Here is a 15938-nt window from a genome sequence, read left to right on the forward strand (position 1 = left end):
TTATCGATATTATAAAATCGGGATTACAAATTTCTCAACAGAGAGATCATCGGGACTTTTACCTTATGCTGACATATGTAATGGCATTAATGGTGATGTATTCAGCCTACCAAAATTCTAATAATAATAGGCTACTAATGTTGTTGTGATGGCACACTCCATCGCTATATTATAGATATATATTTTGCAGCATTCAGAAAAATATAGCGATTCTCAGGCACATTTCAGAACATGGAAAGGAACCTCCTCGTCCGAACGCGCGTTCAGCCTACGTGCTACGTGTGATCATATGCAATTTCATTTAAACCGCTATTAATTTACCATCATCCTGTGGAGCTGATAAAGTTAGCATTATGTTAGGGAGGGCAAAACGAAGCTTTAGAATGTCGCCAGCAGTGTATGCGCGTGAGCTTGACAATACATTTCTCACAGAAAAGGTCGTTTGTTACCTTTTTTTAGTTCATTACAGTGGTGATAGAAGTTACTAGAATTAAGTGGTACTGTGCTGTTAGCCTTTATTGATCGCTGTACAAGGTTAATGTGAAGTACCTAGCACAATCTGACAGTACTAACCCATAAAAATGTACTTTGAATGGTACTTGGTCAATCGAACGGTAAATGTGAAAAACATTCGATTATAGTCAGCGGCACCGAAATTTTCTGTCACACCCTCGATAAACAGCAAAAGTCCCAGTAGAAGACTGAATTAAATCTTTAAAAGTTATATATTTTCTGAAAGCTTATCGATTCCGCTTGGCCGTAGTGAGTGAAACTAGGCGATCTGAGCATATAGTCGCTATGTAAATTACGTCAGAAGGATTCAGCCTTGTTGTTTGCTACCTAAACTTCACAGCACACTCAAATCCCTTAGCATGCTTGTAGCATGAAGTGTCTACTTTCAAAATCCATTTAAACCATTCACAAATGACTTGGGACTTTGAAGTTATAAGTCGGGATGTATCAAGTGTCCAGTGAAAATACTGACCTGGCTCTCAGTCAGAATTCTGAGAGAACCAACTGCCATAAATGACCGCGTAAAATCAACCAGTAAGAGTTATTATGATGTCACTGGTTCAGAACCCCATAAATGTAAACAGTCGAATGTTCAGTGAAATCTATCGGTTTTCGGTGCCGTCGGAGTCCCGATCTTATCATTGATGGAATTTTGGGAAAGTGCGAGCTAAAAGGCCACAAAACAGCCAATATATCACATTAATATTCCATATATGTACGATCGCTGTTCACAATACGTTAATTTAAGGCTAAACTGGTATTTTAATCACAATACTTATGCTAATTTCCGGAAATAAATTTTTCGATTGTCCTCCCTAATTATGTACACTAACTATTTATACAGCTGGCTAACCTGCTTACCCACTTTCTTTAGGTATCGTGTTTTGCGCAGGGACACAGCCGGAATGATGTAGGCTATTTCAACACCGAATGCCAATTTTCTGGCTATTAGTGAGCTCACCAAGCGTCACGGCACAGAATTGCCCAGATGAGTTAAAGTGTCTAAGAGGTGGGGGCAGGATAGTCTCAACCGTTTGAAGAGTACGTTTTTTTTAAAATACTTTTTCAAAATAAGTCAGTGTTCTAGAACTCCATTGCTTTCAACTACCAGCAGTGGCTGTTACATCAGCATTAGAATGTTCAGTTAAGAACGGTCTAATCACATATTTGTGACCTTACACCTTGAAGGGTTAAGCACAAAGGCCAGCGGGGTGCATATCGTTAGCCAGCTCCCTGCTCCTGACACTGACACTCCAAGAAACTTGACAGGAATTGAAAGGAAGGCACAGATGGTGACACACGGAGCAAGGGAGCTGCCGAGCGAGCGAGACCGGAGGGGCAGGCGCTGCAGAAGTGCATGCTGGGCTGGTTTCAGACCTCCATATAGACGCGCGTCCTAAAAATACCTCTGAACCCCAGTCAGTACCCCTCTCCCCCCGACACCTACCCCACCCTTAAGAGCCCACATCTTGCCCCACCCACTTGCTGAGTTCACATACTCCTTGTCAGTGGCGTAATGTCACGGCTGTAGATTGTAGGGAAAAAAATAATGTATATACAATTTTGTTGTAGAATCATGTAATGTGGCTGTTCATTGTTTAGCCATTTTACTGTTACCGGTCTGTCGGCACTAACCTTTGACCTGTGGGCAGGCTGTCACTCTTTCCATGAGCGCACAAAGGGCAGCTTAAGAAGCTGATATCACCTCATAAATATAGACTCTTCTTCATTTCACAGTGAAATGAATATGAAAGTGCTGTTCTGCACCTGTCCCCTTTCTGCCCTTAAGAAACTGCCCTAAAAAATGAGAGGGGGGTCGGAAGGGCATTAATAAAGTGTTTTGTCAACACGCTGTGCAAGTTCATGCATTTTTAACTACAATAAAAATACGCGTTTCGGCCATTCCCTCAGCCTGTTTGTAGAAAAAAAATTTTTTTTACTTAATGGGGAAAAAGAATCGCCCTCTTTTGGACTATTCTGCCCCAGGTGGAGTTTTACTGCTGCTGCAGCATTCGTATGCTGTTAAAATTCTGCTGTTTTGTTACAACGTGCTGTCTGGGGGAGCGCTAGGTGTGTGCTCTGAGTGTTTGTTATGGTGGTGTTCAGGAAAAGTCTAAAATCAGACAGAAGCACAAAACTCTAAAATGGGCCATTGAGATGAGCACCAAATCAGACTGTAGAGTAAAATTCACCCTGGGTGCTTTACAAGAAACCCTGGGAAAGTGTCTGATTGGCCCTGGAGGGGGTCTATATTGCAGATCCTTGCGAGGGCCGCTGGTTTTGTGTCTAATTTAATTTCCCCCGTAGCTCATTTTTCGAGTCCCTGTTTCAAGTACCTCTCTGAATTATTTTTAAGTGGCAGTTAAGCATACATGCTAAATTAGAACTGCTAGGTACGCTGCAGACACATTTTAGGGATCAGCCTGTAGGTGTCTTTTAAGGAAGTCCCTTCATCATGCTGCCATAGTGAAGTGATTTATCACAGTTGGGAAGGGGGGTGGGGGGGGGGGGGGGGTAGCAGAGGGGTTTAGCACAATACAGACTGTGTTATAGGGCAATATTCCAGGGCAGGGATATTCAAATCTTCTGCCTGATAGTCCATAGTGCAATGATGTCACTGTTTGGCCAGAGATTACACACACCTGGTGCGTCAGGTTTGAAGCGGGTCCTGATTATAGGGGCCAGAAAATATATCAACACAGATTTGAGTATCCCTGCTAGCGGGTCACTTGCATTGTTTCAGGCTGAGATAACTGAACGGTATTGAGTATGACCAGCAGAACTGTCCCATTTGTGGATGAATGTGTCCAAACCCAGGACCCCACAGTGCTCCCACTATAATTCCAAAATAATTTAGGAGCACATCTACTAACCGGGAATGCATTAGCATGCTACTGAATTATTCACCTCAGAAGCACCTTGGAAAAAATGTTAGCGTAGCCCAGCCTGAGTGTTATAGCTTGCTCATTTTGTGAAATTGTGAGTTTTTTTAGTGGTCCATTTTCTGTATTCAGGGTACTCTCATACACTCTATTTATACAGCTCAATGGTCAGACAGGTTATTTGTCTTACCTGGTACAAAAAGAAATGTGGTAACCGAACTTGATTTAACATTATGGGCATTTAGCAGACTCCCTTAAGCCTGGTACAACAGCAGTGTATTGCCTGCTAATCTTTAGGCTACAAGTCCAGTTCCCTAACCATACCACACTGCCACCCAAACTTCCATTTCCTCAGAAGCCACATTAGCATCCAAATAATTATACTTCCATTTGAAAAGGGAGATGATCAAGATGATTAACTTCTACTCTGTACTGAAAAGGATTCAAAACATTAGCTTACAGTTATAATCTAACATGTGAAGATATTTCTGCAGCAGGTTTTTAAAATTATTTTTTTTTTTTTTACCACCTGCACAGCTCATCATGATTAGTTTGCTGAGCCAAAGACCAAGGTCCACAGCTAAGTGAACTAGCTATTCATAGTTCTGTTCTAACTGTAGTGCGTGACGTCACCTCCTGTGGCAACGTCGCCTGCCCTCTCTTGATACTTGGTTCTACCACACATGGGTATGTAATTACCAATGGTAACCTGACTTCAAAAGACTCAGCAAGCCAGACTGTAAAGCTAAATGAGTAGTTGGCTGCACACAAAGAAAATGGCTGCTAAAACTGAAGCCATGTTCTGTGGGTTTTTTTTATTTATTTTTTTTCCGAGATGGACTTCGGATGAATTATTCATTGGTTTTGCAAAAGAGAACGGAGAACTGCCTATCAGAGCTAAACCGTATGACCTTAAAACCCAGGTTGCAAAATAAAAAATAAAAAAAAAATTTTTTTAGAACCTAATATTTGGATTTCAATATCAATTGTCAAAACAGTTTAAGTTATGTAAGCTATACAGGTTATCGGTACAGGTATAGGTTTGGCATGTTTACTTTTGCCTCGTAAACTTTGTAAGTTGTGTTCCACATTTATACTGCTGGAATCTTGGTGGGTCATTTGAGATCATGTGCTGTAGCGCACAATCACTGTGTCCCTTTTGGGATTAGACCTCATAACCTTCAGGTGGAGAGCCCTGTCCACTACTTCACACACCACAAACACCCCTTTCTTTCACCATACATGCAGTTGACTGTTTTTTTCCGCCATGGACTCCTCACTTAAACCATCATACTCCCAACTGTTTTACATTTGGCTTTAAGTTCAGATGAACTCAATGAGAGAGAGACACATATAAAGAAATATACTCTGCACAGGTGTGCATACATTTTTTTAAAATACATATTTTTAAAAGGGGGTTTACACTTCCCTGATTATTATAATGTATTTTTATTTTTTGCATCCTCACTTCCTATGAGGTGATATGCATGATCTCTGGAAACCTGTTTCTGGGAATTTAAGTCTAAATTTAAGTAAATTAAGTCTCTTACTCGACTATCACTTGGCTCCTGTCATTGAATTTATTTTATTATTATTGCTGTTGTTTTTTTTTTTGTTTTGTTTTTTTTTAGAGTTCAGGCTTGATTCAGTTTTAAGGGTCTCATAGACATAATTGAACGCAGATTGAAATGACGCTGTCTGCTTAAAGTGTGACTTAAACAGTTCTGAGTTTGCATAACTTCATTGTTGGTTCTCGTGCTACATAAAATTACGTTCATCCTGCAGTCCATTTTCTATCGCCGCATTATCCTGCGGAGAGTCACACTACAGATGTAGTGAGAGGAGCAGGGTGTCACACCCCCAGAGAGCACAAGCTCGCGCACACACTGCGGGGGTACGGTTCAGAGATGCAAGTGAGCCAAGAAGGCGTATCTTTAGACCTTGGGGAGGAAGACGGATTACACGCTGAACACCCACTCAGGCAGGGAGAAATGTGATTCTGAAAACCGATTCTGTTCATAAATCACTTCTGAACACGCGCCTGTGCCGCGCTGCTCCTTACCGTGTCTCTCAGATGAAGCCTTTTAATCGTCATATTTAAATATAATCATGAGTCCACGTGTTTAATTCTAAATTACGCGAAGTTTTTAACCAGGAACGATTAGTTATTCTCGCGTATTATTCGCTTGGCACAATTCTTTTTGTGAGTGATCACGCTCGAGACAGAGCTGACCATGTGCGATCTCGTGATGAATCGGTCCTGTATCTGTTCAGTCAATTGCGTATTTTACGCATTTGATTGTGGCGATCCTTTGGTTCCGCCCGCTAACACACAGCAAACGGACAGCGATGGAACGTCAAGTTAAGTCAAGTCACGCTTATCTATATCGCACATTTTCATACATTTGCAGCTCAACGTGCTTTGACAAAGTGATAAAAAAACAACACGACAATAAAACTCGGAGAAGTGACAATATCACATTAATACATCGCAATCTAGCGCCATCCCAACAACCCTGCCACGTTAGACACAATGTACTACACTCCACAGGCCATTCACCACCACCCTTCCCCCACCCTCGTAGTGCTACTCAATCGGCATGACCTATTCTACCACTTATGTGTAATCTGCGCTGAATAAGAAGGTCTGAAGCTGAAGCACATCTCAGGTCAGCAGGGCTGTTGCACTGCTGGGGCGCATAACAAGCACTAGAGTGTGATTTTCGCTAGACTTGGAGGGTGTAGAGGGAGCTTAAGGCAGCTTGAGTTGGCCTGCTTGAGAAAGGGACAGAAATAGCAGGAATGATTGACTGACACAGGCCTTAGTGCCCAGGCTGGGGCAAAGTGTACACTCACACCCCACCCCCACACCCCCCCCCCCTACCCCCCACCCCCCATACCTGTCACACCTGCCCCCCTGCCCTCCCCCCAACAGTGCTCTACTGGCATCCTGAGAACACAAAGGCCATGGTGTTCTTTATTTTAGTGTCATCACAGCCTTTCCCCTTGTGACACCCCAGCCACCACCAGTGTAGACATGAGAGCATATAAGCACACATGCATGCAAACACACACACACACACACACACACACACACACACACACACACATTTCAATTATTATTTGAGACCACATATTTCAAAAGGCCTTTGTTTTTTAATGTCAGACATGTCTTCGACCTGAACTCTGTAACTCAGTGTCAATGTCTGTACATATCATAGATTTACAGATTTACAGACTGTGGAAATGATTAATTAGTTAGGGTGAGAAGCTGCCCATAGTAGAAATAGAGCAGCACCTTACCCGTTTTTTTTTCTTCTTTTTTTTTTACATGACGCACACTTAAGAGAGAGACAGGCAACAGGTTTAGTAAATACCTAACAATTTAAATGAGTGATTTCTGCTGATGTAGCACACCCCTGAATTAAGAGAACAGGACTTAAGGGGAGAGATGGTCACACAGTGAGAAAAAGACAGGAGGGGGTAGTTTATGGGGGGGGGGGGGGGAGTACTGCAGGAGCTGGATCAAATAACTGTTGCTATTTCAGCAACCGTGTCCATCTAGGGCAGCTTCTATAAACTGCTTGGGGAGAGCAGCAGCACAGACTGCCTGCAGGAAAGGGGGGGGGGGGTTGTGAACAGGATGGTGCATATTGGGGGGAAGGGGGTGGTTGCATGGGGGGAGGAGGGGGGGGTGTGTAAGAGGTGAGGTCATGCAGGTATTTCAGTGGAGCTGAATTAGGACACCCTTAAGTCTCAGGACCTAAGGAGAGAGTGTGTTGGGGAGAAGCTAAACGGGCCCGCCTCAGCAGACGGGGCGGGGGGCGGGGGGTGGGGGGCGTCTCTGTACGGGACGGCCCTGCTTGGCCCAGTCACCCAGCGCTCGCTCACTCACCGAAGGCACGCCCGCATGGCGCGTCTTAAAAGGTCACGTCGCCCGTCTCCCCGCCGCTGCGTAGCAAATATAAACTTTGAGGAAGGGTGACCTGCTAAAAATACGACCGGACAGACAGAGAGGTGCACACAACCGTCAGGTTTCTCATTGAAGCTTTAATTCACGGTTTTGTTTTGAAGGTGTGTCCCGGATTGACGTGTGTACAAGGTGATATGGAGTCCAATAAAAGTAGCTTGGCTAAACCTAAACCTAACCGTGACCCCAACGCACACACACACACACACACACACACGCATGCACGCACACAGAAAAAAACTGCTGTCCTAATGAAAAAAGGTTCCATCCTTGGCTATAGCGCATGCCAATTATCGTAGGAGTCACATGACTAGCTGTGTAAAACTGTCTGTGTAATTCCTCTCACTCTCACTCTCTGCTCTCTCCCTCTCTCTCCCCCTCTGAGATTTGAAATATTTTTTAAGTTAGTTGTTGCTGTTGTACACATTGACAGGTGCATTGTATTAGCACTTACAAAGGCCAAGCATGTCCCATCTGGACCAATTGTCACCACCAATGAGCCCAGGGATCAGCAGGCACTGTTCCTGAGCTTATTTCTGTAGCTTTCACTTTTTGGGGGAAGAACTCGGGGGAACACGAGATGACAGCACAGGAAATTAATGCAGTTTTTAACGTGTAATGCATAATTTCTGACCAGTTGCATTTATTTCCTGGGTGCGGAGCGGCGTTCTATTTTCTAGCCGTCTAAAAAAAGGACCGTTTCGTCTAAATATGGACATCAAAGACACAGTTCTTCTTCTTGTGCTTCTGGTGAAGGGATCTGGTGGTTTGGGTTTCCACCATGGAGCTCAGTTGAACTTCTGCCAGCATTGCCTCGTTGTTGAAGTATATGTTCCTTATGGAATAAGAACCGACAGCTTGTGCTTGTTTTAGGTGAGATCAGGACAACACAATGAAGCGTTTTACTGCTCTTCTGGTGGAGAAAAAAAAAAGGTTTCATCCTTGGCTGAAGTGTATGCCAGTGATCGTAGGAGTCACATGACCATCTGTGTAAAAGGAAGTTGGGAGTTAAATATAGGCTGAGAATTTCTCTCTATATAGAAGCAACATATCCTGTTAGGCGAACACACCTAACCTGCCATGTAATTACCCATAAATTATTTGTTTCTTTCCATAGTTCAGGAGTCCCAGGATTGAGTCAGCACTCCCGTATCCGTGCACAAGGAAGCTGGCAGTTAAATATGGGTGGGGAATTTATTCATATAGAAGACGCATATCCTGTTATTTTAATACATGTAACCTGCCACATAATCACTCATAGTCTTTCTTTTCTTTACGTAATATAGGTGTCAGTCTATTAGAGTGCCAGCACTGACATGGCACTGCCCTAGTGCAATTTAGGTCATATTAAGAAATGGCCCATCAAAGTAAACATGGTTGCAGTAGTAAGATGGTGGAAAATGTGCTTGATTTGCTTTCTATAATATGCGTACCGTGTACATTTATTTGCTTATGTGAAAAGAACAAGAATTCCCATAATTCATATATGAAAGGCACGCTGTTTATGTGTTAGTGTGGTATCGGGGAGTACGCTTTCTGTGTTGAAAAGATTTTGATGTATGGCCACGTTAAACAGAATGCTTGATCTTGCTAAAGCAAATGAGGAATCTACTTTAATCTCATAATTTCAGAGATTATTACTGTAATGGCAGTCATCTACCAAGGCTTAAACTCGGGTCTCTTGGCGGAGAGGTAGCTACGCTAACCACTGCACTAAAAAGTAATTGACCTTTAGTGGAGCAGTTAGGCAGCCTCAGGAGCAGTTGGCTACACTACTAAAAAATGTTTAAAATATTTGTACATATTCCTATGGCATGGTAAATTTAAGCAAGGTACTGGACTTACTGGAGTGAATAAGTATACAAACAGACAATGTACAGCAGCAGCTGTAGTGTATTGTGATAGTGTCACATTGACTAACGGCAGCTGTGGCTGGACGATGTGCTGAGATGTCTGGCTCTGACAGGAATTGATTGGTTAAAGTCCTGCTGTGTCTGTGAGTGAAAGTGATTACAATTGGGTGGTGGGTACAGTGTTACAGTGCCTAGCAGTGACATGGGCTGTGATTGGTCGAGACCTGAATCTGAAATTGCTGTCGGTTATTGGGAGCAGTTTGAAATGAGCACACCAGGTGAGGTCGCGCGCGACGGAGCCTCCTAATTGGTCCCGAGGCGACCACTTGACTCACACGGACCAATAGGGAGAGTGCATTTAGTGTGAACGAATGTGACAGGGGTCAGAGGCTCGGTAGGTGACTGTCAGGCGGGACCGAAAACCAGTGGGGTGGCCTCCCTGCCTCGGAGCCTGAAACCAGACCCCCCTGTGCTCAGAACGAGGCAGGTGCACCGTCGTAAATCCTCACATCTCTCTCTCTCTCTCTCTCTCTCTCTCTTTCTGACCGGTTCGCCCCCCCCCCCCCCCCCCCCAAAACCCGTTAATCACGGGGACAGAGCACATTAACGAATAAGAGAGGGTGCCCGTTCGCCCTCCTCTCGTGTCCTTTCAGGGCTTAGTACCCTCCAAAGGCACCGAAAAATCTCACAGCACTCCACCTCCATGTCTTCGGGTTGCGTGGTTTGGTGCTTACTTTAAAATAGTTAGTAATAATGCCTCAAGAACCATATTGGCTTGTTTATTTAAGCAGCAATCTTGAATGCAGCCCTTGAGTGCAAAAACACAAATCCGAAGGACACACCATTCATTTCAAGGGCACGGAAAATGTCCTTTGGAGTTTCTTAATACATGTTTTACAAGCTTGTTTCTCTGAATGCGAATGAAATATAATATCTTAATCAATATTTCTTCACCCCAGTTTTTTTTTTATGTGACCGCCATCAATCTGAAACGAAGGTGTTTCTTGTTGAAATATTAGATGAATAAATAAATATATATTAGCATCTTCAGCTCCTCAGATAGCCTCCCTGCTTGAGCCTTTAAAGTGAGGCCCTCTGATTGGCTGTGAGCCCCACACAGGGGCCATTCTGCTGTCAACCCAATCACTCGCTCCGGGCAGTTACCGACCTCTTCAGGAAGTCCTGGATTTAAACGATTTAAACGAGCAGACGAGTGAAGGGACTATGAGCACTGAGGGTAGAGAAAGCCCAACAGGGGATCTCCACATTCACAGCTTTATGCCTTATTATTTGTGTGTTGAATTTGAACATTCATACGGCGGCGTGTTCCCTGACGCTCCCCGACCACATTTCCCATGAATATAAATCTCGTTGTACAGCCGAGGGACTGTGACTAGGGGAAAGGTTGAATTTCCTGTTCCTCGCATATAAGCATTAATAACCTAAAATTCCTCAGTTGCTTCAGAAGATCTGTCCGCAGATTTTATAAGTCACCTTGGGACATGTGGTGTTCTCTTCGTAAAATAATAATGTGTTTAATTCAGCTGGGCACTATCACACTCTGTTTTATTACAGAAATGATATACTGTGTTTAAAGAACAAATTGGGTAAAGATTCTGTTCTGCTACACAACCGGGTCACTTTAACCAAGTTTCTGCATTGCTGTAACAGTTATGGAGACACATTGGCCTTTTCCATGTGTGTGTGTGTGTGTGTGTTTATCTGTCTGTCTAAATGGAAATATAGCCTTGAATCAGCAGTGCTAAAACAAGCAACACCAAATACACAAGGCTATGTCACTACATGTATGACTGATAGTTTAAACCATGGCTGCAAGACCGTATGAAAGAACAAATACTCAACTGACACTAGTGAGATCAGTTAAGACGACACATCTGCAAGGTTTAACAGTGCAAATTGTAATACTATAATATTAAATAGCGTTTTTTTTAAGGCTAGCTTTGGTCTTTCAAGGAAAAGCCTGAAAGCAGATAACTAATAAATCCTGTGATCCTGTTCACAGTTATAGCTGTATTGATATTTTTTCCACTTACAAAGGCCATGCATGTGCCATCTGGACTAAGGGACAGAAACTTGGTTGCCTTTGTGTCCTGGGCATCACCAGACACTGTTCCTGAGCTCATTTTTCCAGCTTTCACTTTCTGAATGAGGCATGAGACAAGAACATAGGAAATAAAGGCGGTTGTTAGTTCTTAGTTGTAATTTCTGACCAGTGATGGTCTTGCTATCTACCCCTTCAGCTGCATTAATTTCCTGAGTGTGGAGCGTGTATGCGGCGGTTTGTGATACTGTTATATATTTTTTTTAGGACCACTTCATCTAAATATGGACCTCAAAGACACAGTTCTTCTTGTGCTTCTGGTGAAGGGATCTGGGTGGTTTCAGTTTCCACTGTGCAGCTGAGCTGACTTCTGCCAGCATTGCCCCGCTGTTGAAGTGTGTGTTCTTTATGGATTAGGAACCGACAGCTTGTGCTTGTTTTAGGTGAGAGCAGGACTCAGATTGTAGAGTTTGCACCATGTTGTTCCTCAATCAAACGGGAGTTTCTCTCCATCACTCTTTGGACCGTTGGAATGCAAAAGCTTCATTTGTCACCTGTTGGTTTATTTCTCGACTTCTTAAAAATGTTTTTTGTCCTCCATGATTCAGAGATGTCTTTTGGGAGAATGTGCTATATTTCGATTTGAGCAGCCTTCTGAAGGGTGCAGAACGTTTGTCATGGTAGGACTGCTTAAGTCAACCATGGCCAATGGTTTTGGCCCTGCTTCCTCTAAGCTTTGGCCAGCTCACATGGAGTGGAGGTTATCTATTCATAGATCACATACCGTGTGATAGGGCAATGTGGGTTTAAATCAGCATGCAGTGGTTTTTCACAAAGGAAGCTGTCCATTTTTATCAGGGCTGGTATTATTTTATATTTGCTTGTTTTCTATTCAGCATTCCAGTTAAACATTAACTCCACTGGCAGTTAATGAAATGTATTTGTTATTGTAACATTAAAATAATGACTTATAATTCTATGTTGAATGTGCTGACCTACATGTCATCATGGAATTGTCATGTAACTTTGATTATGATGTTGGCCATTTATAGTTATAGTGAAACTATGTCTATTATCTACTAGTTTTAATTGATCTAGTGAAGAACAAACTGGATTTTTGTCAAATCATGCTGGCCCAGCGAACATTTTTGTGGCGAAAAGTCAGATGACTAAAGGACGTAGCCAGGCTATATGCGGGTACAACCTCAGCAGTACTGGGGTTACCCTAGTCCATTTATAACTCCAAACCTAGATTTCCACCCCTTTGGACATCTAGAGGGGTGTGCTCATTTCCTGAGCAAGAAGAACATTTCTAAAATATTGTACTCGTGGTGTGCATACAACTATCTTGTGATATGACAGGTAAATAAATTAACCTGTCATCCTTTGGGACAAATGATGTTCAAAAGCTAGAAAGCATTTATTCTTATTGTAAATTTAAAAAAAACGAGTAATCTACAACTCTAAAATGTTATATTTTAGTTTATTTTAGTTTAATTAAAATAACCCCCTGACCCCTGATCCCCCACCAAACATGAATACACCTTATCTATATTCAACACAACTATAGACATATAGGCGTGGTGTCGGGTGTCCAGGCTTTTTGTGAGCGCTGTCCAATCAGAGCAGTGGAGGGGAGGGGCTTGCGCATTGCTAGCAGTTTGTCATTAGCGTTAAAGCATTAGCGCAGTGATGGCCGCAATGTTGTGGACTTTATCAGGGAAGGCTGTTGCCCTGTCATTGTGTGCTCGTCTGCAGGCTGCGCATACCCAGCTATTACCGCCCAACAGGTGGGGGAATGCTGCCGTCCCTCTCCAGCTGGAGGAGCTATTTATACCGCGCGGGATGCTTTGTTAAGACTGAATGCATTATTAATGCGGGGCAGTGTGCTTTATTAATACAGCGGATGCTTCTGGGAGGTGATAATCCCCTGCACGGAGACTGGGCAGCGTGTGTATGTTTGTGTACGTGTGTGTGTGTGTGTGTGTGTGTGTGTGAGTAATGGGGGTTATTGTGCGTGAAACTGTATGGGCACTGGATTATTAACAGTAGTATTAATAATAATAACACAATAGCATTTGATAACAATAACAACAATAATAAAAAAACAACGATAAAAAATACAGTAGCTATTGTATTATTGTTATTGTTATTGTGACTATATATTTATAGCGTTCAGCTGAAGAATGGGCGAACTGCAGTATCGGAGGGGTTTTCAGTGCTTTATGGACCGATGAGCTCTGGGGTGTTAAGGTCCCACACCGTAAACACCGGGGGCACAGTGTTCAGAGTGGAATTTATGACGTGACCTCACATAGTCTCGCACTGAAGAGGCCTTACAAACTGCCATCTGGTCACTTCTGATGTGATTCGCATGTGTACACTGTACTGATGAATTGGTGAAATGGTAAATGGACTGCATTTAAATAGCGTTTTACAATTGATGCCTCTCATTCGCCAGAGCAGTTAGGGGTTAGGTGTCTTGGTCAAGGACACTTCGACACGCCCAGGGCGGGGTTTGAACCGGCAATCCTCCGACTGCCAGTCAATCGGTCCTATCTCCTGAGCTATGTCGCCCCATCTGACTTGGCAGAGGAGGTAAAAATGACACTAGGTCAGATTTAAGACCCATGGCTGCATCTCACTGAGGATTTTTTATGATTTTTTAAATTGGCCAACGGTCTACCAGTCAGATTATTCGTTGTTTGATATTTCTGATATTTCTCTGCAAAATGGCCGACACGTCTAAAAATGGTATTACAGCCCCCAATACCTCAGGAATGGTTCTCCTTTGGCAGGCACATATTGCTCATAAAGAGTAGCTAGGGTAGTTATATTATAAAGGAGAAACACATTTTTTATTTCTTAAGTTCAGCATTTTCCCAATTTGCAAGGCAACTGTGTCAGTCTTATCCATTGTATCAGTTGTTTGTTCACACTTTGGTGTGTATATGTCTACCTGTTAGTCAGGGCAATCGAGGTCAACAGATTTTCTTCGGAGTTCATTTCTAAAGCTTATTTTTCCCCAAGGAATTTACAATTCCAGCTTACTTTTAGATAAGTTCTTGAAATCATAGCAGCAGTAAATAAGGAATAATTATTTATTACACACTTTGTATGGATTGAGCATATTTACCAAAAAGAGACTATTCAAAAGAGCTGAATTATTGTACTGTAAACTTATTGGTGATTTGGTAGGAGGTCAATTTCCTATTCACTAAACTATGGAAACTCTCGAATCCAAATCCATCCCTGGTTTTCTTTTCTCCCGGTTAGTGTTACTGATTGGCCAGATTGTCTTTACACCTGACTCCCAGGTAAAGGGAGGGTGGAGCAATTCTCAGCCCTCGAGGACTGTGATTTGTTTGCTTGTTTTTTTTTTTTGTAGATCTATGCTAATAAGCAGGGTAACATTTCTGTAGTATGTACGGACATCCTTCCTTTCTGACTCCTCCTGCTCAACACTGCCATCTACAGGCCACAGCTCTAAATAACAGGCGCCTACTCTCTGTGTGGGAAGAGCACGCATCTCTCCCCCAAAGACCTCAGAGACCCCCCTCTCTTGCTCTCTGTCTCTCTGTCCTTCGCTCTCTCTCTCTCTCTCTCTCTCTCTCTCCCTCCCTCTTTCTCTCTCTCTCCCCTTCTCTCTCTCTCTCTCTCTCTCTCCCTCCCTCTTTCTCTCTCTCTCCCCTTCTCTCTCTCTGGCTGAGGGCTGGAGCAGCTGTTCCTGGGTTCCAGCAGGCGGCAAAAGTAGCCCCCCCCGTTCCCGGTGAATTGTGACAGGCGTTCGCTCTGAGGCTGCGATGACCTCACTCTAAAAACCGGGGGAGGGCCCCCCCCCCCCCCCCCAGATGAGAGACAGCCCAGATGGGACCCCACTGACAGGTGGAGGGGTTACCATAAGCCGCTGGGGTTCCTCCAAAGGGCTCCCTACATCAACAAAGGCCAGGCCCCGTCGGCCCGAATCAGCTTGTACCAGCGCTGTCACAACACGCTGTCTTCGGATGATTCATAATTACTTTCGCGTCTGACGAAAGACCCCGAATCTCTACTGTGACTTAATCCCGGCGGAGTTCATGCGTCATGGGGACTAACTGGTCTCTGCATTTTGTGAGGATTTTCTGGTCATAAATGCTTTACCATTGTGCTGTATTGCCCACTTTTGGAAAAAAAAATAAAATTAGATTAATCCCACAAATTTACTTTTAATGCTGTGTGTGCGTGTGTGTGCGTGTGTGTGTGTGCGTGTGCATGTATATAAATGTCGTTCAAATAAGGGCTGATTTAAATTGGGCTCACTTTCATTTATGGATGTTTTAGGGCTATATATGTACCTGTGAACTAAAATGGGGAAATTTAAACATCATAACTAATTTTTTCTTTGAGTTGTATGATTAATTTATGCAAGCACTTGGCTTCGTTTCTCATTTCAAATGCAAATGAGCACAGGCTTTGCTATTAAACTAAATGGGAGACCATGGCATACCACGTCACATATTTCATGGCAGTTGCCAATGGCAGATGTAAGCTGTATAACTTTGACCACAATACCATATATGACACAATTCACAATTCACCTGCAGCGTTATACAGTTTGCAAGGCTTATGCCAGTTCCTGCAGGACTTTCTCAATATGTAAGGACTGTGTAGCTGAGAAT

The 15938-nt window shown here is 43.2% G+C and overlaps 1 protein-coding gene across 2 annotated transcripts in view; it reads left to right on the forward strand.

Moving 5' to 3' along the window:
• Window positions 1-15938, forward strand: part of LOC118224251 (alpha-actinin-3) — a 32806-nt gene that overhangs the window by 1333 nt on the left and 15535 nt on the right. The window lies entirely within an intron of this gene.

Source organism: Anguilla anguilla, chromosome 3 (assembly GCF_013347855.1).
Source record: "Anguilla anguilla isolate fAngAng1 chromosome 3, fAngAng1.pri, whole genome shotgun sequence".
Lineage (NCBI taxonomy): Eukaryota > Metazoa > Chordata > Actinopteri > Anguilliformes > Anguillidae > Anguilla > Anguilla anguilla.